Source organism: Rattus norvegicus, chromosome 13 (genome assembly GCF_021556685.1).
Source record: "Rattus norvegicus strain SHRSP/BbbUtx chromosome 13, alternate assembly SHRSP_T2T, whole genome shotgun sequence".
Taxonomy (NCBI): domain Eukaryota; kingdom Metazoa; phylum Chordata; class Mammalia; order Rodentia; family Muridae; genus Rattus; species Rattus norvegicus.
In genome coordinates this window covers 76358182-76384197 of record NC_141546.1, presented here as the reverse complement: position 1 = coordinate 76384197, position 26016 = coordinate 76358182, and the positions used below count along the sequence as shown (strand labels likewise).

At 40.4% G+C, this 26016-nt stretch overlaps 1 protein-coding gene across 21 annotated transcripts in view; it reads left to right on the top strand.

Moving 5' to 3' along the window:
• LOC103692000 (uncharacterized) overlaps positions 1–26016 on the top strand; it is a 443265-nt gene that overhangs the window by 267423 nt on the left and 149826 nt on the right. The window lies entirely within an intron of this gene.

Here is a 26016-nt window from a genome sequence, read left to right as displayed (position 1 = left end):
ATAGTCAAAACACCAAATGTACAAAACAAAGAAAGAATATTAAAAGCAATAAGAGAAAAATGTCAAGTAACATATAAAGGCAGACCTATCAGAATTACACCAGACTTCTCACTATGAAAGCCAGAAGATCCTGGACAGATGTCATACACACCCTAAGGGAACACAAATGCCAGCCCATGTTACTGTATCCAGAACTCACAATTAACATAGATGGAGAAACCAAGATTTTCCATGACAAATCCAAATTTACAAAATATCTTTCTACAAATCCAGTCCTACAAAGGATAATAAATAGTAAAGGCCAACACCAGGAGGCAAGCTACACCCTAGAAAAAGCAAGAAACTAATCATTTTGCAACAAAACAGAGAGAAGACAAGCACACAAACATAATCTCACATCCAAATACGAATATAACAGGAAGCAACAACCACTATTCCTTAATATCTCTCAACATCAATGGACTCAATTCCCCAACGAGACACAGATTAACAAACTGGATATGCAATGAGGACCCAACATTTTGCTACATACAGGAAACACACCTCAGAGACAAAGACAGACACTACCTCAAAGTAAAAGGCTGGAAAACAACTTTCCACGAAAATGGTCTGAAGAAGCAAGCTGGAGTAGCCATTCTAATATCAAATAAAATCAATTTTCAACCAAAGTTCATCAAAAAAGATAAGGAAGCACACTTCAAATTCATCAAAGGAAAAATCCACCAAGATGAACTCTCAATCCTAAATAACTATGCTTCAAATACAAGGGCACCTACATACGTTAAAAAAAAAAACCTTACTAAACCTCAAAGCACACATTGCCATTGCACCTCACACAATAAGAGTAGGAGATTTCAACACCCCACTCTCATCAATGGACAGATCATGGAAACAGAAATTAAACAGAGACATAGACAAACTAAGAGAAGTCATGAACCAAATGGACTTAACAGATATTTATAGAACATTCTGTCCTAAAACGAAAGGATATACCTTCTTCTCACCACCTCATGGTACTTTCTCCAAAAATGACCATATAATCAGTCATCAAAAAGGCCTCAACAGATACAGAAAGATAGAAATAATCCCATGCATCCTATCAGACCATCATGAGCTAAAGCTGGTCTTCAATAACAATAAGGGAAGAATGCCCACATATACATGGAAGTTGAACAATGCTCTACTCAATGAAAACCTGGTCAAGGAAGAAATAAAGAAAGAAATTAAAAACTTCTTAGAATTTAATGAAAATGAAGGTACAACATACCCAAACTTATGGGACACAATGAAAGCTGTTCTAAGAGGAAAACTCATAGCTCTGAGTGCCTGCAGAAAGAAACAGGAGAGAGCATATATCAGCAGCTTGACAGCACACTTAAAAGCTCTAGAACAAAAAGAAGCAAACACACCCAGGAGGAGTAGAAGGCAGGAAATAACAAACTCAGAGTGGAAATCAACCAAGTAGAAACAAAAAGGACCATAGAAAGAATCAACAGAACCAAAAGTTGGTTCTTTGAGAAAACCAACAAGATAGATAAACCCTTAGCCAGATTAACCAGAGGACACAGAGAGTGTGTCCAAATTAACAAAATCAGAAATGAAAAGGGAGGCATAACAACAGAGTCAGAGGAAATTCAAAAAATCATCAGGTCCTACTACAAAAGCCTATATTCAACAAAACTTGAAAATCTGGAGGAAATGGACAATTTCCTAGACAGATACCAGGTACCCAAGTTAAATCAGGAACAAATAAACCATTGAAACAACCCCATAACTCCTAAAGAAATAGAAGCAGTCATTAAAAGTCTCCCAACTAAAAAGAGCCCAGGTCCAGATGGGTTCAGTGCAGAATTCTATCAGACCTTCATAGAAGACCTCATACCAATACTATCCAAAACTATTCCACAAAATTGAAACAGACGGAGTGCTACAGAATTCCTTCTATGAAGCCCCAATTACTCTTATATATAAACCACACAAAGACCCAACAAAGAAAGAGAACTTCAGACCAATTTCCCTTATGAATATCAACACAAAGATACTCAATAAAATTCTTGCAAACCGAATCCAAGAGCACATGAAAACACTCATCCATCATGATCATGTAGGCTACATTCTAGGGAAGCAGGGATGGTTTAATATACAGAAAAGCATCAATGTAATCCACTATATGAACAAAATGAAAGATAAAAACCACATGATCATTTCATTAGATGCTGAGAAAGCATTTAACAAAATTCAACACCCCTTCATGAAAAGGGTTCTTCCTGGAAAGAACAGGAATTCAAGGCCAATACCTAAACATAATAAAAGCCACATACAGCAAACCAGTAGGTAATATTAAACTAAATGGACAGAAACTTGAAGCAATACACTAAAATCAGGGACTAGACAAGGCTGCCCACTCTCTCCCTACTTATTCAATATAGTTCTCAAATTCCTAGCCAGAGCAATCAGACAACAAAGGGGGATCAAAGGGATACAGATTGGAAAGGAAGAAGTCAAAATATCACTATTTGCAGATGATATGATTCTACATTTAAGTGATCCCAAAAGTTCCACCAGAGAACTACTAAACCTGATAAACACCTTCATCAAAGTGCTGGGTATAAAATTAACTCAAATAAATCAGAAGCCTTCCTCTACACAAAAGAGAAACAAGCTGAGAAAGAAATTAGGGAAATGACACACTCCATAATAGTTCCAAATAATATAAAATACCTCGGTGTGACTTTAACCAAGTAAGTGAAAGATCTGTACGATAAGAACTTCAAGCCTCTGAAGAAAGAAATTGAGGAAGATCTCAGAAGATGGAAAGATCTCCCATGCTCATGGATTGGCAGGATTAATATAGTAAAAATGGCCATTTTACCAAAAGTGATCTACAGATTCAATGCAATCCACATCAGAATTCCAACCAATTCTTCATAGAGTTACACAGAACAATTTGCAAACTCATCTGGAATAACAAAAAATCCAGGATAGCTAAAACTATCCTCAACAATAAAAGGACTTCCGGGGGAATCACTATCCCCGAGCTCAAGCAGTATTACAGAGCAATAGTGATAAAAACTGTGTGGTATTGGTACAGAGACAGACAGATAGACCAGTGGAATAGAATTAAAGACACAGAAATGAACCCATACACCTATGGTCACTTGATTTTTGACAAAGGAGTCAAAACCATCCAATGGCATAAAGATAGCATTTTCATCAAATGGTGCTGATTCAACTGGAGGTCAGCATGTAGAAGATTGCAGATCGATCCATTCTTATCACCCTGTACAAAGCTTAAGTCCAAGTGGATCAAGGACCTCCACATCAAACCAGATACACTCAAACTAATAGAAGAAAAAGTGGGGAAGCATCTCGAACACATGGGCACTGGAAAAAATTTCCTGAACAAAACAACAATGGCTTATGTTCTAAGATCAAGAATCAACAAATGGGATCTCATAAAAGTGCAATGCTTCTGTAAGGCAAAGGACACTGTTGTTAGGACAAAACAGCAACCAACAGACTGGGAAAATATCTTTACCAATCCTACAACAGATAGAGGCCTTATATCCAAAATATACAAAGAACTCAAGAAGTTAGACTGCAAGGAGACAAATAACCCTATTAAAAATGAGCTTCAGAGCTAAACAGAGAATTCACAGCTGAGGAATGCCAAATGGCTGAGAAACACCTAAAGAAATGTTCAACATCTTTAGTCATAAGGGAAATGCAAATCAAAACAACCCTGAGACTTCACCTCACACCAGTGAGAATGGCTAAGATCAAAAACTCAGGTGACAGCAAATGCTGGCGAGGATGTGGAGAAAGAGGAACACTCCTCCATTGTTGGTGGGATTGCAGACTGATACAACCATTCTGGAAATCAGTCTGGAGGTTCCTCAGAAAATTGGACATTGAACTGCCTGAGGACCCAGCTATACCTCTCTTGGGCATATACCCAAAAGATGCCCCAACATATAACAAAGACACGTGCTCCACTATGTTTATAGCAGCCTTATTTATAATAGCCAGAAGCTGGAAAGAACCCAAATGCCCTTCAACAGAGGAATGGATACAGAAAATGTGGTACATCTACACAATGAAATATTATTCAGCTATCAAAAACAATGACTTTATGAAATACATAGGCAAATGGATGGAACTGGAAAATATCATCCTGAGTGAGGTTACCCAATCACAGAAAACCACACATGGTATGCACTCATTGATAAGTGGCTATTAGCCCAAATGCTTGAATTACGCAAGATGCACAGAACGCATGAAGCTCAAGAAGGATGACCAAAATGCAAATGCGTCACTCCTTCTTTAAAAGGGGAACAAGAATACCCTTGGGAGGGAATAGGGAGGCAAAGTTTAGAACAGAGGCAGAAGGAACACCCATTCAGAGCCTGCCCCACATGTGGCCCATACATATACAGCCACCCAATTAGATAAGATGGATGAAGCAAAGAAGTGCAGGCAGACAGGAACCGGATGTAGATCTCTCCTGAGAGACACAGCCAGAATACAGCAAATACATAGGTGAATGCCAGCAGCAAACCACTGAACTGAGAACGGGACCCCCGTTGAAGAATTCAGAGTTAGGACTGGAAGAGCTTGAAGGGGCTCAAGACCCCATATGAACAACAATGCCAACCAACCGGAGCTTCCAGGGACTAAGCCATTACCCAAAGACTATACATGGACTGACCCTGGGCTCCAACCTCATAGGTAGCAATGAATAGCCTAGTAAGAGCACCAGTGGAAGGGGAAGCCCTTGGTCCTGCCAAGGCTGAACCCCCAGTGAACATGATTATTGGGGGGAGGGTGGTAATGGGGGGGGAGGATGGGGAAGGGAACACCCATATAGAAGGGGAGGAGGAGGAGGGGCTAAGGGGATGTTGGCCTGGAAACCAAAAAGGGAATAACAATTGAAATGTAAATAAGAAATATCCAATTTAATAAAGATGGAGAAAAAAAATGGAAAAAACAACAACAACAGTACCGAAAGACTATACATGAACTGGCCCAGGCTCCAACTGCATATGTAGCAGAAACTAGCCTTGTTGGGTCACCAGTGGAAGAGAAAGTCCTTGGTCTTGCCAAAGTTGGACCCCCAGTGCACAGGAATATGGGAGAGGAAAATATGGGGACTGTATAGTGGGAATACGCATATGGGGGAGGGGGAGGGGAGGGGATGGTGGCTTATGGACAGGAAGCTGGGAAGGGAAATAACCATTGAAATATAAGCAATGAAATGTATAATAAAAAACTTTAAAAAGCCATAATGTATAGCTAAAAAAAAAGAGAGAATATCCATTTTTCTATACAAAAAATAAAGTAACTATGGAAATGTGACCCTCTGTGACTAACATTTGCTGACATCTGATCAGACCCTTTCATTCTGGGGTTTTCATCAGAATTTAAAATGCTCTCCAAATGTATCAAATGACCCTGTGTTGAAGCAGATGAATAACGTCAAAAATGTCAGATTCTAACATAACGTTTTTTATTCTTCAATCTTTTTTTACAGTCCAGTCTTTATCCCTATCTCAGTCTGCACTCTGGCTGTTCCACATCTTTTTTTTTTTTTTTATTAACTTGAGTATTTCTTATATACATTTCGAGTGTTATTCCCTTTCCCGGTTTCCGGGCAAACATCCCCCTCCCCCCTCCCCTTCCTTATGGGTGTTCCGCTCCCAACCCTCCCCCCATTGCCGCCCTCCCCCCACCAGTCTAGTTCACTGGGGTTCAGTCTTAGCAGGACCCAGGGCTTCCCCTTCCACTGGTGCTCTTACTAGGATATTCATTGCTACCTATGAGGTCAGAGTCCAGGGTCAGTCCATGTATAGTCTTTAGGTAGTAGCTTAGTCCCTGGAAGCTCTGGTTGCTTGGCATTGTTGTGCATATGGGGTATCGAGCCCCTTCAAGCTCTTCCAGTTCTTTCTCTGATTCCTTCAACGGGGGTCCTATTCTCAGTTCAGTGGTTTGCTGCTGGCATTTGCCTCTGTATTTGCTGTATTCTGGCTGTGTCTCTCAGGAGCGATCTACATCCGGCTCCTGTCAGTCTGCACTTCTTTGCTTCATCCATCTTGTCTAAATGGGTGGCTGTATATGTATGGGCCACATGTGGGGCAGGCTCTAAATGGGTGTTCCTTCAGTCTCTGTTTTAATCTTTGCCTCTCTCTTCCCTGCCAAGGGTATTCTTGTTCCCCTATTAAAGGAGGAGTGAAGCATTCACATTTTGATCATCCGTCTTGAGTTTCATTTGTTCTAGGCATCTAGGGTAATTCAAGCATTCGGGCTAATAGCCACTTATCAATGAGTGCATACCATGTATGTCTTTCTGTGATTGGGTTAGCTCACTCAGGATGATGTTTTCCAGTTCCAACCATTTGCCTACGAATTTCATAAACTCGTTGTTTTTGATAGCTGAGTAATATTCCATTGTGTAGATATACCACATTTTCTGTATCCATTCCTGTGTTGAAGGGCATCTGGGTTCTTTCCAGCTTCTGGCTATTATAAATAAGGCTGCAATGAAAATAGTGGAGCACGTGTCTTTTTTATATGTTGGGGCATCTTTTGGGTATATGCCCAAGAGACGTATAGCTGGATCCTCAGGCAGTTCAATGTCCAATTTTCTGAGGATCCTCCAGACTGATTTCCAGAATGGTTGTATCAGTCTGCAATCCCACCAACAATGTAGGAGTGTTCCTCTTTCTCCGCATCCTCGCCAGCATCTGCTGTCACCTGAGTTTTTGATCTTAGCCATTCTCACTGGTGTGAGGTGAAATCTCAGGGTTGTTTTGATTTGCATTTCCCTTATGACTAAAGATGTTGAACATTTCTTTAGGTGTTTCTCAGCCATTCGGCATTCCTCAGCTGTGAATTCTTTGTTTAGCTCTGAACCCCATTTTTAATAGGGTTATTTGTTTCCCTGCGGTCTAACTTCTTGAGTTCTTTGTATATTTTGGATATAAGGCCTCTATCTGTTGTAGGATTGGAAAAGATCTTTTCCCAATCTGTTGGTTGCCGTTTTGTCCTAACAATAGTGTCCTTTGCCTTACAGAAGCTTTGCAGTTTTATGAGATCCCATTTGTCGATTCTTGATCTTAGAGCGTAAGCCATTGGTGTTTTGTTTAGGAAATTTTTTCCAGTGCCCATGTGTTCCAGATGCTTCCCTTGTTTTTCTTCTATTAGTTTGAGTGTGTCTGGTTTGATGTGGAGGTCCTTGATCCACTTGGACTTAAGCTTTGTACAGGGTGATAAGCATGGATCGATCTGCATTCTTCTACATGTTGACCTCCAGTTGAACCAGCACCATTTGCTGAAAATGCTATCTTTTTTCCATTTGATGGTTTTGGCTCCTTTGTCAAAAATCAAGTGACCATAGGTGTGTGGGTTCATTTCTGGGTCTTCAATTCTATTCCATTGGTCTATCTGTCTGTGTCTGTACCAATACCATGCAGCTTTTATCACTATTGCTCTGTAATACTGCTTGAGTTCAGGGATAGTGATTCCCCCTGAAGTCCTTTTATTGTTGAGGATAGCTTTAGCTATCCTGGGTTTTTTGTTATTCCAGGTGAATTTACAAATTGTTCTGTCTAACTCTTTGAAGAATTGGATTGGTATTTTGATGGGGATTGCATTGAATCTGTAGATTGCTTTTGGTAAAATGGCCATTTTTACTATATTAATCCTGCCAATCCATGAGCATGGGAGATCTTTCCATCTTCTGAGGTCTTCTTCAATTTCCTTCTTCAGTGTCTTGAAGTTCTTATTGTACAGATCTTTTACTTGCTTTGTTAAAGTCACACCGAGGTACTTTATATTATTTGGGTCTATTATGAAGGGTGTCGTTTCCCTAATTTCTTTCTCAGCTTGTTTCTCTTTTGTATAAAGGAAGGCAACTGATTTATTTGAGTTAATTTTATACCCAGCCACTTTGCTGAAGTTGTTTATCAGCTTTAGTAGTTCTCTGGTGGAACTTTTGGGATCACTTAAATATACTATCATATCATCTGCAAATAGTGATATTTTGACTTCTTCTTTTCCGATCTGTATCCCCTTGACCTCCTTTTGTTGTCTGATTGCTCTGGCTAGAACTTCAAGGACTATATTGAATAAGTAGGGAGAGAGTGGGCAACCTTGTCTAGTCCCTGATTTTAGTGGGATTGCTTCAAGTTTCTCTCCATTTAGTTTAATGTTAGCAACTGGTTTGCTGTATATGGCTTTTACTATGTTTAGGTATGGGCCTTGAATTCCTATTCTTTCCAGGACTTTTATTATGAAGGGGTGTTGAATTTTGTTAAATGCTTTCTCAGCATCTAATGAAATGATCATGTGGTTTTGTTCTTTCAGTTTGTTTATATAATGGATCACGTTGATGGTTTTCCGTATATTAAACCATCCCTGCATGCCTGGGATGAAGCCTACTTGGTCATGGTGGATGATTGTTTTGATGTGCTTTTGGATTCGGTTTGCCAGAATTTTGTTGAGTATTTTTGCGTCGATGTTCATAAGGGAAATTGGTCTGAAGTTCTCTTCCTTTGTTGGGTCTTTGTGTGGTTTAGGTATAAGAGTAATTGTGGCTTCATAGAAGGTATTCGGTAGTGATCCATCTGTTTCAATTTTGTGGAATAGTTTGGATAATATTGGTATGAGGTCTTCTATGAAGGTTTGATAGAATTCTGCACTAAACCCGTCTGGACCTGGGCTCTTTTTGGTTGGGAGACCTTTAATGACTGCTTCTATTTCCTTAGGAGTTATGGGGTTGTTTAACTGGTTTATCTGTTCCTGATTTAACTTCGATACCTGGTATCTGTCTAGGAAATTGTCCATTTCCTGAAGATTTTCAAGTTTTGTTGAATATAGGTTTTTATAGTAAGATCTGATGATTTTTTGAATTTCCTCTGAATCTGTAGTTATGTCTCCCTTTTCGTTTCTGATTTTGTTAATTTGGACGCACTCTCTGTGTCCTCTCGTTAGTCTGGCTAAGGGTTTATCTATCTTGTTGATTTTCTCAAAGAACCAACTTTTGGTTCTGTTGATTCTTTCTATGGTCCTTTTTGTTTCTACGTGGTTGATTTCAGCTCTGAGTTTGATTATTTCCTGCCTTCTACTCCTCCTGGGTGTATTTGCTTCTTTTTGTTCTAGAGCTTTTAGGTGTGCTGTCAAGCTGCTGACATATGCTCTTTCCTGTTTCTTTCTGCAGGCACTCAGCACTATGAGTTTTCCTCTTAGCACAGCTTTCATTGTGTCCCATAAGTTTGGGTATGTTGTACCTTCATTTTCATTAAATTCTAAAACGTTTTTAATTTCTTTATTTCTTCCTTGACCAGGTTATCATTGAGTAGAGCATTGTTCAATTTCCAAGTATATGTGGGCATTCTTCCTTGATTGTTATTGAAGACCAGTTTTAGGCCGAGGTGGTCCGATAGCACCCATGGGATTATTTCTATCTTTCTGTACCTGTTGAGGCCCGTTTTTTGATCAATTATATGGTCAGTTTTGGAGAAAGTACCATGAGGAGCTGAGAAGAAGGTATATCCTTTTGCTTTAGGATAGAATGTTCTATAAATATCCGTTAAGTCCATTTGGCTCATGACTTCTCTTAGTCTGTCGACATCACTGTTTAATTTCTGTTTCCATGATCTGTCCATTGATGAGAGTGGGGTGTTGAAATCTCCTACTATTATTGTGTGAGGTACAATGTGTGTTTTGAGCTTTAGTAAGGTTTCTTTTACGTATGTAGGTGCCCTTGTATTTGGGGCATAGATATTTAGGATTGAGAGTTCATCTTGGTGGATTTTTCCTTTGATGAATATGAAGTGTCCTTCCTTATCTTTTTTGATGACTTTTAGTTGAAAATTGATTTTATTTGATATTAGAATGGCTACTCCAGCTTGCTTCTTCTGACCATTTATTTGGAAAGTTGTTTTCCAGCCTTTCACTCTGAGGTAGTGTCTGTCTTTGTCTCTGAGGTGTGTTTCCTGTAGGCAGCAGAATGCAGGGTCCTCGTTGCGTATCCAGTTTGTTAATCTATGTCTTTTTATTGGGGAGTTGAGGCCATTGATGTTGAGAGATATTAAGGAATAGTGATTATTGCTTCCCATTATATTCATATTTGGATGTGAGTTTATGTTTGTGTGCTTTCACTCTCTTTGTTTTGTTGCCAAGACGATTAGTTTCTTGCTTCTTCTAGGGTATAGCTTGCCTCCTTATGTTGGGCTTTACCATTTATTATCCTTTGTAGTGCTGGATTTGTAGAAAGATATTGTGTAAATTTGGTTTTGTCATGGAATATCTTGGTTTCTCCATCTATGTTAATTGAGAGTTTTGCAGGATACAGTAACCTGGGCTGGCATTTGTGTTCTCTTAGTGTCTGTATGACATCAGTCCAGGATCTTCTGGCCTTCATAGTTTCTGGCGAGAAGTCTGGTGTGATTCTGATAGGTCTGCCTTTATATGTTACTTGACATTTTTCTCTTATTGCTTTTAATATTCTTTCTTTGTTTTGTGCATTTGGTGTTTTGACTATTATGTGACGGGAGCTGTTTCTTTTCTGGTCCAATCTATTTGGAGTTCTGTAGGCTTCTTTTATGCCTATGGGTATCTCTTTTTTTAGGTTAGGGAAGTTTTCTTCTATGATTTTGTTGAAGATATTTACTGGTCCTTTGAGCTGGGAGTCTTCACTCTCTTCTACACCTATTATCCTTAGGTTTGATCTTCTCATTGAGTCCTGGATTTCCTGTATGTTTTGGACCAGTAGCTTTTTCCGCTTTACATTATCTTTGACAGTTGAGTCAATGATTTCTATGGAATCTTCTGCTCCTGAGATTCTCTCTTCCATCTCTTGTATTCTGTTGGTGAAGGTTGTATCTACAGCTCCTTGTCTCTTCTTTTGGTTTTCTATATCCAGGGTTGTTTCCATGTGTTCTTTCTTGATTGCTTCTATTTCCATTTTTAATTCCTTCAACTGTTTGATTGTGTTTTCCTGGAATTCTTTCAGGGATTTTTGCGATTCTTTCAGGGATTTTTGCGATTCCTCTCTGTAGGCTTCTACTTGTTTATTAATGTTTTCCTGTGTTTCCCTAAGGGAGTTCTTCACGTCTTTCTTGAAGTCCTCCAGCATCATGATCAAATATGATTTTGAAACTAGATCTTGCTTTTCTGGTGTGTTTGGATATTCCATGTTTGTTTTGGTGGGAGAATTGGGCTCCGATGATGCCATGTAGTCTTGGTTTCTGTTGCTTGTGTTCCTGCGCTTGCCTCTCACCATCAGATTATCTCTAGTGTTACTTTGTTCTGCTATTTCTGACAGTGGCTAGACTGTCCTATAAGCCTATGTGTCAGGAGTGCTGTAGACCTGTTTTCCTCTCTTTCAGTCAGTTATGGGGACAGAGTGTTCTGCTTTCAGGCGTGTAGTTTTTCCTCTCTACAGGTCTTCAGCTGTTCCTGTGGGCCTGTGTCTTGAGTTCACCAGGCAGCTTTCTTGCAGCAGAAAAGTTGGTCTTACCTGTGGTCCCAAGGCTCAAGTTCGCTCGTGGGGTGCTGCCCCCGGGCTCTCTGCGGCGGCAGCAACCAGGAAGATATGCGCCGCCCCTTCCGGGAGCTTCAGTGCACCAGGGTTCCAGATGGCCTTTGGTGTTTTCCTCTGGCGTCCGAGATGTGTGTGCAGAGAGCAGTCTCTTCTGGTTTCCCAGGCTTGTCTGCCTCTCTGAAGGTTTAGCTCTCCCTCTCACGGGATTTGGGTGCAGAGAACTGTTTATCCGGTCTGTTTCCTTCAGGTTCCGGCGGTGTCTCATGCAGGGGTCCTGCCGCTCCTGGGCCCTCTCCCACGGGAGCCCAGAGGCCTTATACAATTTCCTCTTGGGCCAGGGATGTGGGCAGGGGTGGGCAGTGTTGGTGGTCTCTTCTGCTCTGCAGCCTCAGGAGTGCCCACCTGACCAGGCGGTGAGGTCTCTTTCCCACGGGGTCTGGGAGCAGAGAGCTGCTGCGGGCCGGGATCCGCGGGTGTGGGACTTCCGGTAAACAGCCTGTTCCACATCTTATACTTCCTCCTCCTCCTCCACCCCCATCTCAAGAGCATGTTCCCAACTCCCAGCCCCCAACCCTCACCCCACCGGACCTCCCCACTTCCTGAGGCCTCAAGTCTCTTGAGGGTTAGGTGCATATTTTCTTACTGAGTCAAGACCCGGAAGTCCTCTCCTGTACATGTATTGGTGGCCTCATATCAGTTGGTGTATACTGCCTGGTTTGTGGTTCAGTGTCTGAGCAATCTTGGGGGTTCCAGGTTAGTTGAGTCCAGGTTGGTCTTCCTATGGGGTGGTCGTCCTCCTCAGCTTCCTCCATCCTCTCCCTTATTCAACCACAGATGTCACCAGCTTCAGTCCGTTGGTTGGGTATAAATATCTGCATCTGACTCTCAGCTGCTTGTTGTGCCTTTCAGAAGGCAGTCATGATAGACTCGTGTTTGTAAGCATACCATAGCATAGTAATGGTGTCAGGCCTTGGGGCCTCCCCTTGATCTGGATCACACTTTCTCTTAGGCTCCTTTCCATTTTTGACCCTGCAATTCTTTCAGACAGGAGCAATTCTGGGTCAGAGTTTTTGATTGTGGAATGGCAACCCAATCCCTCCATTTAATGCCCTGTCTTTCTTCAATTTCCCTCTCCTTACTGTTGGACATTTCATCTAAGTTTTGAGTTCTGAGAGTCTCTCACCTCCCAGGTCTCTGATACATAAATGATAACTTAATTTTTAAGAGGCAGAACTTATTGGAAAATCTTCTGACAGTAATGGTGGGTCTTATAAGAGGTATTGGGGCCCCAGTCCCCGTCTTTGTCTCTGTCTCTGTCTGTCTCTGTCTCTCTGTCTCTCTCACCCTCTCTTTGCCCCCCATCTCATTTCCTGGCCATGAGATGAATAGCTTGGTCATATGCTCCCATAAGTTCATTGCCACAAGCTCAAAACCAGCAGGGCCATCTGGTCACAGATTGAAAACTCCAAAACTTTAAGCCAACCCTTTTTTGAAGATTATCATCTTCACAGTAGTGGAAAACTAACATCACACATTACCTACTGGTGAATGCGTAGTAAGGTAGAGGAGGAAGGATTGGTGTTTTTGTTTGTTTTTTTTTTTCAAATTTTTTAACATAGAAAAGATACCAATCTGTAAAAGAATATAATTGTTAATATAAGTCAGCATTGTCTTCTCTTTTTCTGAGATTGTACTTCTGAGCATACTTTGAAAATGTGCTAAATTGAAAATCATGTAGAGAATCCAAACCATCTGAGTCCCACACCCTCTTAGGAGAAGAAAAAGCTTGGCTTCCAAAGCCACACACTATGATTAAAAGCAACCAAAGTTGAAAAGAAGTAGAGTAGAATTTCCCAAGTACTCACTCAAGTTAGAGGAGATTAACCTCACATCTGTTAGTGGAAGTGAATGCCTTTTTACTCTCATTTTTAGCTACAAGAAATAGTTTTGCAAACATGTCCTTCCTTTCTCTGAACAGTTGATGGACCACTGGTGTTTCATAAATATGACTATGTGACCAGCCGGGTAGAGTCAGCTGATTCCAAGTGCCTCTGAGTCCTAGTGGGGACTCCTCAAATCACCACAGAACCAAACCTTTATGAGTCCTTGGGATCAACTCTAGTAAATTATATGACATCAGCCATTCTCTGTGGGGTCAACACCTTCCCACACAGGCCATAGCTGCACTTCTTATATTTATTAACAAAATAATACATTGAATCTAGTTGCCACAGAGACTGACAGTTTCACTCAGCAAATCTATGTGATAGAGAAGATTGAGGGGGAAAGGGCCGTTCTCCAAAACTTGTGATGTTAGTCATGATGCCGATGGCAGCACTCCAAGAAATTAACTGCTATTGTGTTCACCTGTGTAGACTCAGCCTCATGCTTCCTGTAAAGTTTTCATCAGGAAAAGAACAGGTTTTCTTCACAGAGAAAAACAAATGTCTTATCTGTGCTCCTAGAAGAATCTGACCCTGGAATATTTGAGAGTTCAGGGAGGATTGGACTGCTTGCCAAGAAGTACTTGCAAGCACAAAGTTTGAACTCAACAATGGTGTGGGAAGTTTATACGGTAATACATTTTATTGCAGAAGCATAACTCATAGTATCACTATTCCCAAAAAATGTTTCTGCTGTGGACAACTGATGACTCTTTCTTTAAATGCTCTTGCTCTGGTGTCTCTGTCCCTTTTCGTCTCTGCAACATCGTTTTAAGTCTTTATGGCTTGGCGTGGCTTGGCTTGTCCGTTCCTAAAACATTGCTATTCCTGGACACTAAGTTCATGACCTCTGCTCTTCCTGTGCAGTCACTCTAGGATCATTGTAACCTGACAGATGACAAGTCTGAGCTATACCTCAAGATGAGAATTGTGTAACTAAAAGATGGATGTATCTAATTTCCCACTGTTCATCTCCATTTGGAAATCCCAAGACTCATCGTGTCCAAAAGTGAGTTCATCTAATACCCATTAAAATAATTCCTTCTTGTATTTTTGAACCTTGAAATCTCTTTGCTCAAACCACAACCTACCCAACAGCTCATTCTTTATTCCTCCTTCCTACAGACTGCTTCTTTTCCTTCTCCATCACAGTCTTAAGTAAATCTTGTGGTTACACTGTTTTCTGGTTTTAACGCCTAAATTGCTACAGCAATGACTTCCACTCTCGCTTTTTCCTATGCATTATCCAGAGATGACAGCCACCGTGATCTTTTGAAAAAGAGATGATGACAGAGAGAGATGAGGTGAAAAGAGGGAAGGAAGAAGGGGAGAATGAAGGTGTCACAGCAGTATCACTCTGTGATACTTGCTGTGCATTTTCACTGTCTGCAGAAAAATCTTGGTCCTTGGTTATCTGTTGCTACTATGCTGACTTTTCCTCATCCCTTACCATACTCTTGAGAAGTCTCTATGATAATACAGAATTATTCTTCAGTTCTAGATTTTAGATCAAGCTACTAGGCTTCAAACATTTTTACCATTGTCTCCACAACCTTCACTTGGCTCATGGCTCCTTTTCTTCAATATTTCTGCTGCCCATCCTCTCTATAATCCTTGTGGTCTAAGTTGAATGTACTACCAGTGTGCCTTACAACCACCCCAAAGACAATGTCCTGAGAAGCATCACATGTTTAACCTGTGACATCGCCATAGGAGCCTTCATACAAGGGCACTGTCATAAATGCATAATGGATAAGGGGAATGTTTGCCAAAAAAATATGTTTGAAATCTTTTGGCCATGAAACAGATTGTCTGCTCAATTGCTCATCCGAATTACCAGTCATTCACAGCAGAAGCTTTTTCTGGAAATGGTGGTCCTATGAGTTATGCTTCCCCAGTCTCCACATAAACTTCTCACACCCTTGTGGAGTTTGAAATTTGTGCTTGCTAAATACTTCTTGGCTAGCCACACATTCCTTCTGACTCTCAGATTGGGTTGAGGAGTTAACACTCAGAGAACAGAATTACTGTTGTTAGCATCATAAGAAATAGACACATGACACAAGTGTCTCAGTAAAACCAACTTGATTTCTGCAGAAAGGTACACTGAAGTAGTGAGCATTGGCCAATAATGTGGAGCGGCAGGCCTTGGAGAGAAGCTGACATTTTGTAGGGAGGTGAAACTCAGGAGAAAAGAACCTTACATTTCAGGAACTAGAAACATGAAACCTATGTGGGGGGTTACTAAATGGCGCTGTCTGGAAATGGAGTCATCCTTGCTCAGGTGATCAGCTAAGTTTGACAATAGGCTTCTCACAGAATTCACAGAAAGCTAAAAGGACTCGGGGCTTGGAGACTTGCTACTTTGAGGAGGGGATTTCAAAAAAGCATGAGACCACACTGTTTGGCAGCAAGGAACTTTTACAATGAATGTCAAATTTTCAGTTTATACAAGTCCCCAGCCTCTCTTTACACGCTTCTTTCTGTAAATGAATAGTTGTAGATTCCTCCCCAATAACCACGACTCCACTAGCGCTGAGTAGTTGCCTGAGTTTCCAGTGCTAGACATCATTTCTTGAACAGCTCTGAAATTCAACTAGAAGAGCTGTTAGTAGCTGCCACTGTGAAAATCAGTGTGGAGAATTCTCCAAAAAAGCTAAAAATAAAGCTATGTATAACTCAGCGACACCTTTGGCTCTGTGTGTGTGTGTGTGTGTGTGTGTGTGTGTGTGTGTGTGTGTGTGTGTGTATGTGTACATGTATGTGTATATACATATGTCTTTGGCATATGCCCAAAGGACTGGACATCCTCCTCCACAGACACTTGCTCAACCATGTTCCTTGCTGCTCTGTTCACAATAACTAAGAAGTGGAAACAACCAGAATGTCCTACAACTGATGAGTGTATAATGAAAATGTGGCAAAAAAAACCACACTATAAAATACTGTTCAACTATAAAGAGAAATGAAATCATAAACTTTGTGTATAATTGGATGGTATTGAGTAAGGTAACCCAAACCCAGAAAGATATACAATATCATTTTTATCTTGTTTTGAGTCACAAGTTATTATTGTCTACGTGTGCGCTCTCTCTCTCTCTCTTATTTCCATGTTCTTTATCTCATGAGAGCTCACTCTAATAAGCCCAATATATGTCTCTGTATGCATTTAAATATCTCAAAGATATACATCTAATTTTATATATTTATATTTATTAATCTAAAAAATATATTAGAAGTGCAAATATATTTTTCTCTCTATATAGAAGTATAGTATTTCCTTAGGTACTCATGTGTTTTAAATTTACTCAGTTCAGTCTCCATCTGAACTAATCTCTTGTCAGTACAAAACGTCAGCATAGGATATGTCCTCAAGAAGATGGGCACATTTTATAAAACTATGACAAACTTCAAATTGCTTATTAGGAAAGAAAGAGGATGTATGTCTTCTACAGAGCCATCCAGAGGATAGCATGATAAGGTCATTTAGCCTTGTGGAGTCTAATAAAGTATGAAATGATAGATAACCAATGAGCCTGAATGAAGTTCCTTAAAAATGTATGATTTATACTGAGACATAAAATATTAAAGGAGAACTATCAAATGTTGCTCTCTTACATTGCTGGCAAATGAGAACTAAGTCACACAAGGAACAAGGATGGCTAAGAAAAAAATTCATCATCCCCTTGGACATTGTATTGAGATTTAAAGAACTTCAAACCAAAGCCTGTCTACATCTACTGTTTCTCAACAAAAACCAGAACTGGGAAGCCTTCCATTGGTCTTAATTAATGTTTATAATCCATAATTAATTGAATGAGATGTAATCTACTTGGAGGGAGACAGCTCAGAAAAATTACTACTTTGCTTTCCTGATCTCGAGAAATAAAATCTTTCAAACCCAACTTTCAGGCTTTGTTTCTCAAGAAGCACTCTATAAAGTTGACAGGCTAGTCATTCTTGAAATTGATCTTGTGTCTTCAGAATGCTAGCTTCCATTCATACTGATGCTACTAAGTTCCATCATAGGCTGATAAGCATTGTCACCCCAGAGTAAGCCTTAACACACAGAGAGACATGTGCCACACACTAGGGCATTGTCTCTCATTCTCATTTTTTTTCCTGCCTGATCATCACATATGCTGCCAAAGATTTCCATGCCAATGGTTCTGACATCTAAGCTACTGGCTTAATTTCTACTCAAGTAGGTGATGACAAATTCTAAAACCAGAAGGCCAATCTGGAAGCTCCAAAGTCTCAGGCTAGACTGTCACCAGCTCCAAATCTGACTCTATAAACTCTCCAAGTTCCTTCTTAGGGAAGCATCAGCCACCAGTTTGGGATTTTAAAGTATCACTTTTAAATCTGGGTGTATTAGTCTGGATTTTCTAGAGTAATAGAACTTATAGAATGAATTTCTCTGTAAATATAGAAAAGGGATTTATTAGAACGACTTACGGGCTATGATCCAGCTAATACAACAAGATCCAAGAGTCTAGTTGTTATTCGATCCAAGAGGCTGAATGTCTCAGTTGGTCTTCAGTTTATGCCAGAATCCAGAAGTAGGTTCTAAAGTCAGTGAAGGAATGGACTTGCTATCAAGGTAAGAGCAAGTAGGTGAAGGGTGAAGCTTCTTTCTTCCATATTCTTTATATAGGTCACCAGCAGAATATGTGGTAGTTCTTCCCACCTCAAAAGTTCCAGATTAAAGGTGTGTCTATCCACCTCAAAGATCTGGATCATAAACAGATCTTCCCACTTCAAATGATCTAACTAAGCAAAAGTTCTTCACAGGTGTGCCCAGACACTTTGGGATTTTAGTTAGTTCCTGATATAGTCAAGTCGACAACTAATACATGTCTTTAATATTAGCACTTTGGAGACTAGTGCATGATTGCTGTATGTTTGAAGCTAGCCCAGGCTATACAGCAAGTACTAAACCAACCAAGATCCTATTTCCAAAAAAAAAAAAAAAGATTGCCTTTTGATTTTTTATCTAATATTGGAGGGTGTAAATTAACTAATGAAATTGTAGGCTCTGCCCTTTGACATAAAATAACTGTTTTACTTAGTTTTCTATTGCTGGGAAGAGGCACCATGACCAAGGGAACTTATAAAAGAAAATTGAATTGGAACTCCTAGCTCCAGAGGGTCAGAGTTCATAGCCATCACAGTAGCTGAGAGTTTACATCTTGAGACAACAGCACACTCATAGTGACACAGCTCCTCTATCAAAGCCATACCTTGTCATCCTTCCCAAACAGTTCCATGGCTTTCAAGTGATCAGGGATTCAATTATATGAGCCTTTGGGAGCCATTCTCATTCAAATCACCACAATCACCAACTCTTTGGGTGATTTTTAAAGAAATTCCAGGAAATGATAGCAATTGACCCATTAAGAACAAAACGTAAGGGGTCATTAATATTTTCAAGTGCATTGACGCAACTAGAAATCTCCCTGAAGAGAAATATGACTCACAATTGAGCCAGGCAACACTATGAACCCAAGACAATGTTAATGCCAAAGTGAGGGTATATTAACTGGATTTCCTATCTATGTTAAGAAGCAAGAAAATAGAGATTTTACTTGAGAGGATGGGGCTGAGGGAAGGGACTACTCGAAGGTACAGGAAGAGAGTAGCAGAGGAGAGAGAATGAGAGCCCCAATCACATGAACAAACGGAGGCAAGTGAGCCTGTGCTGACGACTTAGCCTCTCTGACCACAGTGTAGACCTATAAACCTGTCATGTTGTTCAGAATCATCTGAGTTTTGCTTTGGAACACAATGAGGGATAAGAAAATTCAGTCATTAAGAGAAAATGGAGAATGATCATGACTTTAAAAGCAAAGCTGGCTGCTGCCTTATGCCCTAGGAGATATCGATGAAACAGACTAAACGTAGAGATATGAAAGCGGACCTACTCCAAGAAATGTTCATCTGTCCCATGTGAGGTAAGGTCCTGGATGCTCTAGTCTAGGGGAAAGAAGAGACAGGTAAGCAAGGAGGAAACACTGCTCACTGACCCTCATCTTCTGCTTCTAGGGTACAAACTCCTCTTCAAAGGGCAAATGAAGAGAAAAAGGAGTATCAATGCTAGGATCAATCTATTAATACTGAAATTATTTTGCTGCCCAGATTTCATGAACAACATGACAGGTTTATAGGTCTACACTATGGTCAGAGAGGCTTGAGTGCATCCTCAGTCAGGCTTCTTCTGAGAAAGATTCAGTGCACCAGCCCCCTTTCAATGGACCTAGCACTTAAATCAGCTGGAGAAAGTTGGTGAGTAATGTTTTCTGAGTTTATCTTTCTGGTTTCTACTTTAATCATTTCCTGTGGAGATTGTTCCCAAGTTATCCCCTGATCAGACAGCTGGATTCAATTCATCTCTCCCCACCCATAGTTTAGATCGCTGGAAACTATTGAGAAAGAAACACACACATTTTTAGCAGCACAGCAGACCATTGCAGTGCCTCAAGCTAACCGTCTGGAGATCTGCAGCCCCAGGTTAGACTGATTCTCATTGTTACCATTTATTTTGTAAAAAGGAGCCAGAGCCAAGTGTGGCTTTAGTAAATGACCAGGTGTGGATAGAAAATTCAGTTCTTACAGAGGCTGAAAGGGAGGAATTATAGCACCTACGTTTAAGTGTAAAGATGAGTCTGCCTTCCCTGCTGCTGTCTCTGTTTTTCTCTCTACAGAATCCCCAAAGCTCACAAGTAGCTATCTCTTTGCATTAAAAACTGTTTTCTGCTTCGAAAGATTTATTTATTTATTTATTTACTTACTTACTTTTTATATTTTCTACCTATACCCATGAGTGTTTCACCTGCATGTACATATGTGTACCACATGGATGTCTGGTACCCACAGATGACATATACTACCAGACTGCCAGGGAGGACCTTCACCATTATGACATCCCAAGATGATGCCACTTGTCAATCATACCCAGAGTTTATGCAGAGAGCTCTCTGACTGACTAGTGAGTACTTCATGGAGGGGGAACAAAACTTTGTCATAAACCCTTTTGAAAAGTTTCTCTCTTTGGCTTAAGAGGGTACAGCAAGAGTTTCATTTGTGCGTGTTGAAGAAATAAACAGAAATATTTTATTTGGATTCATTACATTTACATCCTATATCAGAGAAACATTTGAGTGGTATTTTAAAGGCTTCTGGAGAATATTCAGATACATTCTTTGTTACTTGGTTCTTCCACACTGTTAAGGAGGTATTATCAGCACAAACTTCTATTATATGGACATTCAAATAAAAACATTCTGGGCAGAAAAGGGGACTGGTGATGAAATAGCTACATGCCACTGGGAATGTTCTTAATGTCACTGATACTTGAGATGAGATAAATGGTCAATGCATGTGCTATGTATTTCACTGAAAGAAAAAAAGAAAGACAAGGAGAGTTTAGTTTTTATCTGTGAGGAGTAGGGAAGGGATAGCCTGGTAAGAAGTGAGGAGGGAAGAGAATCAGCCCCAGACAAGCTGTCTTATAAACATGATGTTGACTGAAAGGTGGCTGATCAAGCAAGAGCCTATCCTTCAACCATGGCAGAGGGTTAAGGTGTGGAAAATAGAGCTATGCTCCAGTTGACTAGAATTGGTTTGAACTTAATAAACAAGTCTTGACTTTTGATTTTGATGTTTCTCTGAGATTTGCTTATTTCTAAACTTGCCCTGGGCCATGGTGGTATCTAGCTCCACCAAGGCTTATACCCCAATCCCCACAAGGGCAACTTTCTACATTCTATTTTTTTAAAGACTGAAATACAACTTTAATATTCCATATGGGAAGACAGAATCATTTTTAATGCATATTTTTATTGATATTTCAAATGTTATCCTCTTTCCCAGTTTCCCCTTCATAAACCCACTATCCCATCCCCACCCCCCCTTCTTTTATGAGGGTGTTCTCCTACCCACCCACCCACCCCTTCCTGCCTCCCTGCCCTGACATTCCCCTACACTGGGCCATCGAGCCTTTGCAGGATCAAGGGCTTCTCCTCCCATTGGTGCCCAATAAGGCCATCCTCTGCTACATATGCAGCTGGAGCCATGGGTCTGTCCACGTGTACAGTTTGAATGGTGGTTTAGTCCCTGGGAGCTCTGGTTAGTTGGTATTGTTGTTCTTATGGGGTTGCAAACCCCTTCAGCTCCTTCAATCCTTTCTCTAACTCCTCTAACAGGGACCCTGTTCTCAGTTCAAAGGTTGACTGCAAGCATCCGCCTCTGTTTTTGTCATGCTCTGGCTAAGCCTCTCAGCAGACAACTATTTCAGGCTCCTATCAGCATACACTACTTGGCAATAGAGAACATTTATAATTCTACATAATTCTCCAACAGTTGAAAGAGAGAATTTACTCTGAGTGGTATGATAAGTGCCTTTAGTCCCAGTACTCAGGAGTCAGAACCAGGGGATTTCTGAGTTTGAGGACAGCCTTGTCTACATAATGAGTTCCAGGACAGACAGGGCTACCCAGAGAAACCTTATTTCGAAAAAGGAAGAAGAGGAGGAGGAGGAGGAGGAGGAGGAGGAGGAGGAGGAGGAGGAGGAAGAGGAGGAGAAAGGGGAAAAAGAGGAGGAGGGGGGAGGAAAGAAAAAAGAAAGAGAATTTGTAATTCTTTGTGCCTAGATTTCTCAAAATGAGCATCTTATTTTAGAACACATTGACCTGCTCCTCCCTTGTGCCATTATGCCATTGTCTGGCATTTGTCAACCAATTTATAATCACCAAGATCTAGAAAACTGGGTCACCTCACACTTGCCCATGTATTCTTTGTTAGCTGTTTCCTATGCTTTGCTTCACATTCTCCCATAATCATGTGCTACAGTGCTATACTCTTCTCAATTCCCAGTGCCTTTTAATCATCAACCATCATTAAAAACACGGTCTGTCTGATTTTAGATACATGCCCATGGTGCTTTCTGTCTTAACCTTCTCATTAGGAAGCTGGTGTGGATGGCTGTAGATTTGTATTTCATAAAGGGTATTTTGAAAAACTTATTCTGAGGTTGGATAAATTGGAAAGTATTTAATCAAATCATATTTTTCCTAGGAAATATTAGTACAGCAAGTTCTGTCAAGTCAGAAATGTCTGTTGCACTCTCTGCTATGCACCCACCCCCCATACCCAGGAGAGTGCGTGGCACTGGTAATGTACTGGTTATTTCTAGAGTGAGTGATTTTCAGAGACTTTATCAGAACTGTACCGATTATACGTGTCCAAGAAATGAATGCCATTTGTAATGTGCTGGCTACTTTTATGTCAACTTGAACCAAGCTGGAGTCATCTGAGAGAAGGGAAGTGGCTTATCATATCAACCCATGGCAAGTCTGTAGAACATTTTCTTAATTAGTGATTGAAGGGAGAGGGCCCAGCCCATTGTGAGTGGTGCCAACTGTGGGCTGGTGGTCCTGGGTTCTACAAGAAAACAAGCTGAGCAAGTCGAAAGGAGCAAGCCAGTAAGCAGCACTCCTCTGTGACCTCTGCATCAGTTCCTGCCTCTAGGTTCCTGCCTTGTTTGAGTTCCTGCCCTGACTTCATTCACCAATGAACTATGATATGGATGTATAAGTGAAATAAACCCTTTCCTTTCCAAGTTGCTTTTGGTCATGGTATTTTATTACAGCAATAAAAAGTCTAACTAACACATATAATCTTTCTTTTTTTCTCTCTTCTAAGACAGATGACAAAACTGATGTTCGTCAACACACATTAAATTACTGTTGAAACCCCTTCTGAACTAATTCTTTGAGTCTTTTAAACACTGTGAGAGAGAAAGAAATTGAAAATGTTTGGAGCCACTAGTAATTTTTCTTTTTTCTGAACAATAAAATGGCCTGTGTTAAAACATTTTGACATATGTGAAACATCACCCTAAATTCACATTAGCTTAATGGTTTAATGCTTGGAAATATAAAAAACTGGAGAAATCTTGGGGTATTTTTAAAGAAATATTTGTAATCCCCATTAGAAAACAAGTATACCTTTTTTCCCCCAGAGAGCAAGTGACCCAATTCTATTCACTTATTTTCTCCTAGTTAGATGGAATGTTATTACTCCCTCTTCCAACTAAACATGAGCCTTTGTGCTGTCGACAGTCTCTTATGTCCTCTTCTTCCCCCAACAACTGTGATTCTGTCTTGCAGAAGTGAATTTCCATGTTGACTCTTAGCGCAGGGCATCATCTCCATACAAAGCCTTATGACCAAGCTCCATTAAACTAGGCCCTCCATAAGGACCTCAGTGTACCCATTTCCTCTGCCTTAAAGACCCTCATTCTCTTTCCCTTTCTGTCTGGCTGACTTCCTTGGGGGAGCTGCCCTTGGGGAAACAATCTGAATACTTACCTCCCGTTCCATGGTCTCCATACTTCACTCAGAACACTCCAGGTTCAGAAGAGTTTTTGGCTCACGCTTTTCTTTTCTTTTCTTTTCTTTTCATTTAATTTTATTTTATGCACATTGATGTTTTGCCTGCGTGAAGGTTTTGAATCTGGGAGTTACAGACAGTTCTGAGCTGCCATGTGGTTGCTGGGAGTTGAACCCTGGTCTTCTGGAAGAGCAGTCAGTGCTTAGATGAGTCAACTCCCCATCCTCAGCGATAGTGTTTACTTTTTTATAGGGGTGCATTCAAGAATCATTATACAGAACCTAGATTTGAGAAGACATTGATGAGAAAGATCCAGTACCAGATATAATGTTATGGGCATCAGTGGTTCCTAAATTTCACAGGGCTGGCATCATGTCTGAAGGGTAATCTGAAACTATGAGTTATTTTTAGAATTTGTTTTCCATATTCTGGAGATTTCTTCCCTTTTCTGAAGGCCTTTTTTTTCTAAGCCATGCCTTTTTGATGGAACAACAACAAAATGCCCTGCAGCAGTAAAATATGAAGGAAGTTCCAGAAAACCTCAGACATGATAAAACAGGCTCCAGTTTTTTATAAGAATCTTGTAAAATCTTGATACATATGGGTGCGTGCTTTTGAGGATAGAGTATAGGGAAAAAAGATGAGAAAATGTAGAGAACTTTGTTTTCTCTGCCAACTTTTAACAAGTCCAGAAGAGAGGTAAATGTCAGGAAAGACCTAAGAAACCATGGGCAGTCTGGTTCTCTTCCCTGTCTTTGGCTGTATTCATGAATGTCATAAGGCATGAACACATGAATTTTAGACTTCTACTGTTCAACTCTTTAGACACACCAATGGACACAACTAATCCTTTGTCCCTGCCTATCACAAAACAACTGGGAATGAAGAGAACAGTGTGTATGACTGTGTAATTCTAGAATGTATACACTGAAACCCTGCCTCCCAATGTAAAGACAACATAAGAGCATTAAAAGAACTAGAAGAACCTTGCCACAAGAGCATAAGACATATTCTGAATTGTCAAAAATCTGTCATACCACAGATCTAGGTGGACATGAGTCAAAAAGCAAGTTTCATACTGATTTGACAAAGAGCCTTGAAAATGATCTGGAAGACCAGGAATAAATTTCAAATTCTTAACTCCCTCACAACTGATATAAAAAAATGACATGACAAGAGCCAGCCTCTGTCACTCTCCTACCCATTCTGTCATTAGCTTCTTACCACACACTGAGGAAAGTTGGTGTAAATATACAGACATTATCCTGACTTACACATCCCAATTCTGTCCACAGCCCCTCCTCTACTTCATTACCAACTGCTCTAGCATGGCTACTTGGAGGCCTGGGAATGTACATACCTTTGCCTTTGAAGGGCAGATACAAGGTATAGACCCCCAAGTCCTGAAACAAGGAAGCCTAGGTGTCTATAAGGTTTGGTCAGTTTATAATCACATGGCTCTGCTGACACTCCTTCAGGAAAGGATGCAGCCTTAGGAAGGGTAGCATGGAGCGCCAGCTGACCACGTTGGTTCTGGGGCCCTGGGTAGGTATATACGTTCCTCACCCCCAAGCAGAAACTCTTCTTAGTGGACCTCATCATACTTCTAGACACTTTTGCTGGTGTTGCTTGGTTTTGTTGTAGTTTAGTTTTGTTAGCTTTGTTGTTATTGGTAGTGGTGGTAGTGGTGGTGGCTTGGTTTTTTGCTTCATTTTGTTTTTTTCCTCCTAAGAAGAATCTAGTGAGATATTGCTTTGAGGACAGCCTGCATTGCCTCTACACATCCTGAAGACTAACTACGGGAAAATAGGATGCTAGGAGCTAAATTTCTTGGCTAATTTAGGTCAGATGCTGAAGAAAAGCAGTGAACCATGGGAATATGGAAGACAGATTGGAAGAAAAGACACACCTCCATCTCAAGGGTGGAATCTTCTAAGGTTTTGACCTTGGATAGGAAATTGCAGCTGTGACATTTTTTGATAAATGCCAAAGGTTAAAAAAATGGAGTCCATTTTAATCAACAATGCTAGAGGAAATGTTATTTTTGGATTATCTTTGCATTGTTTCTAGAGAGTACCTCAGTGCTTTGTCATAGTAACAGCTGACTATGGAGTGTGCCATAGATGTACAGACAGCCAA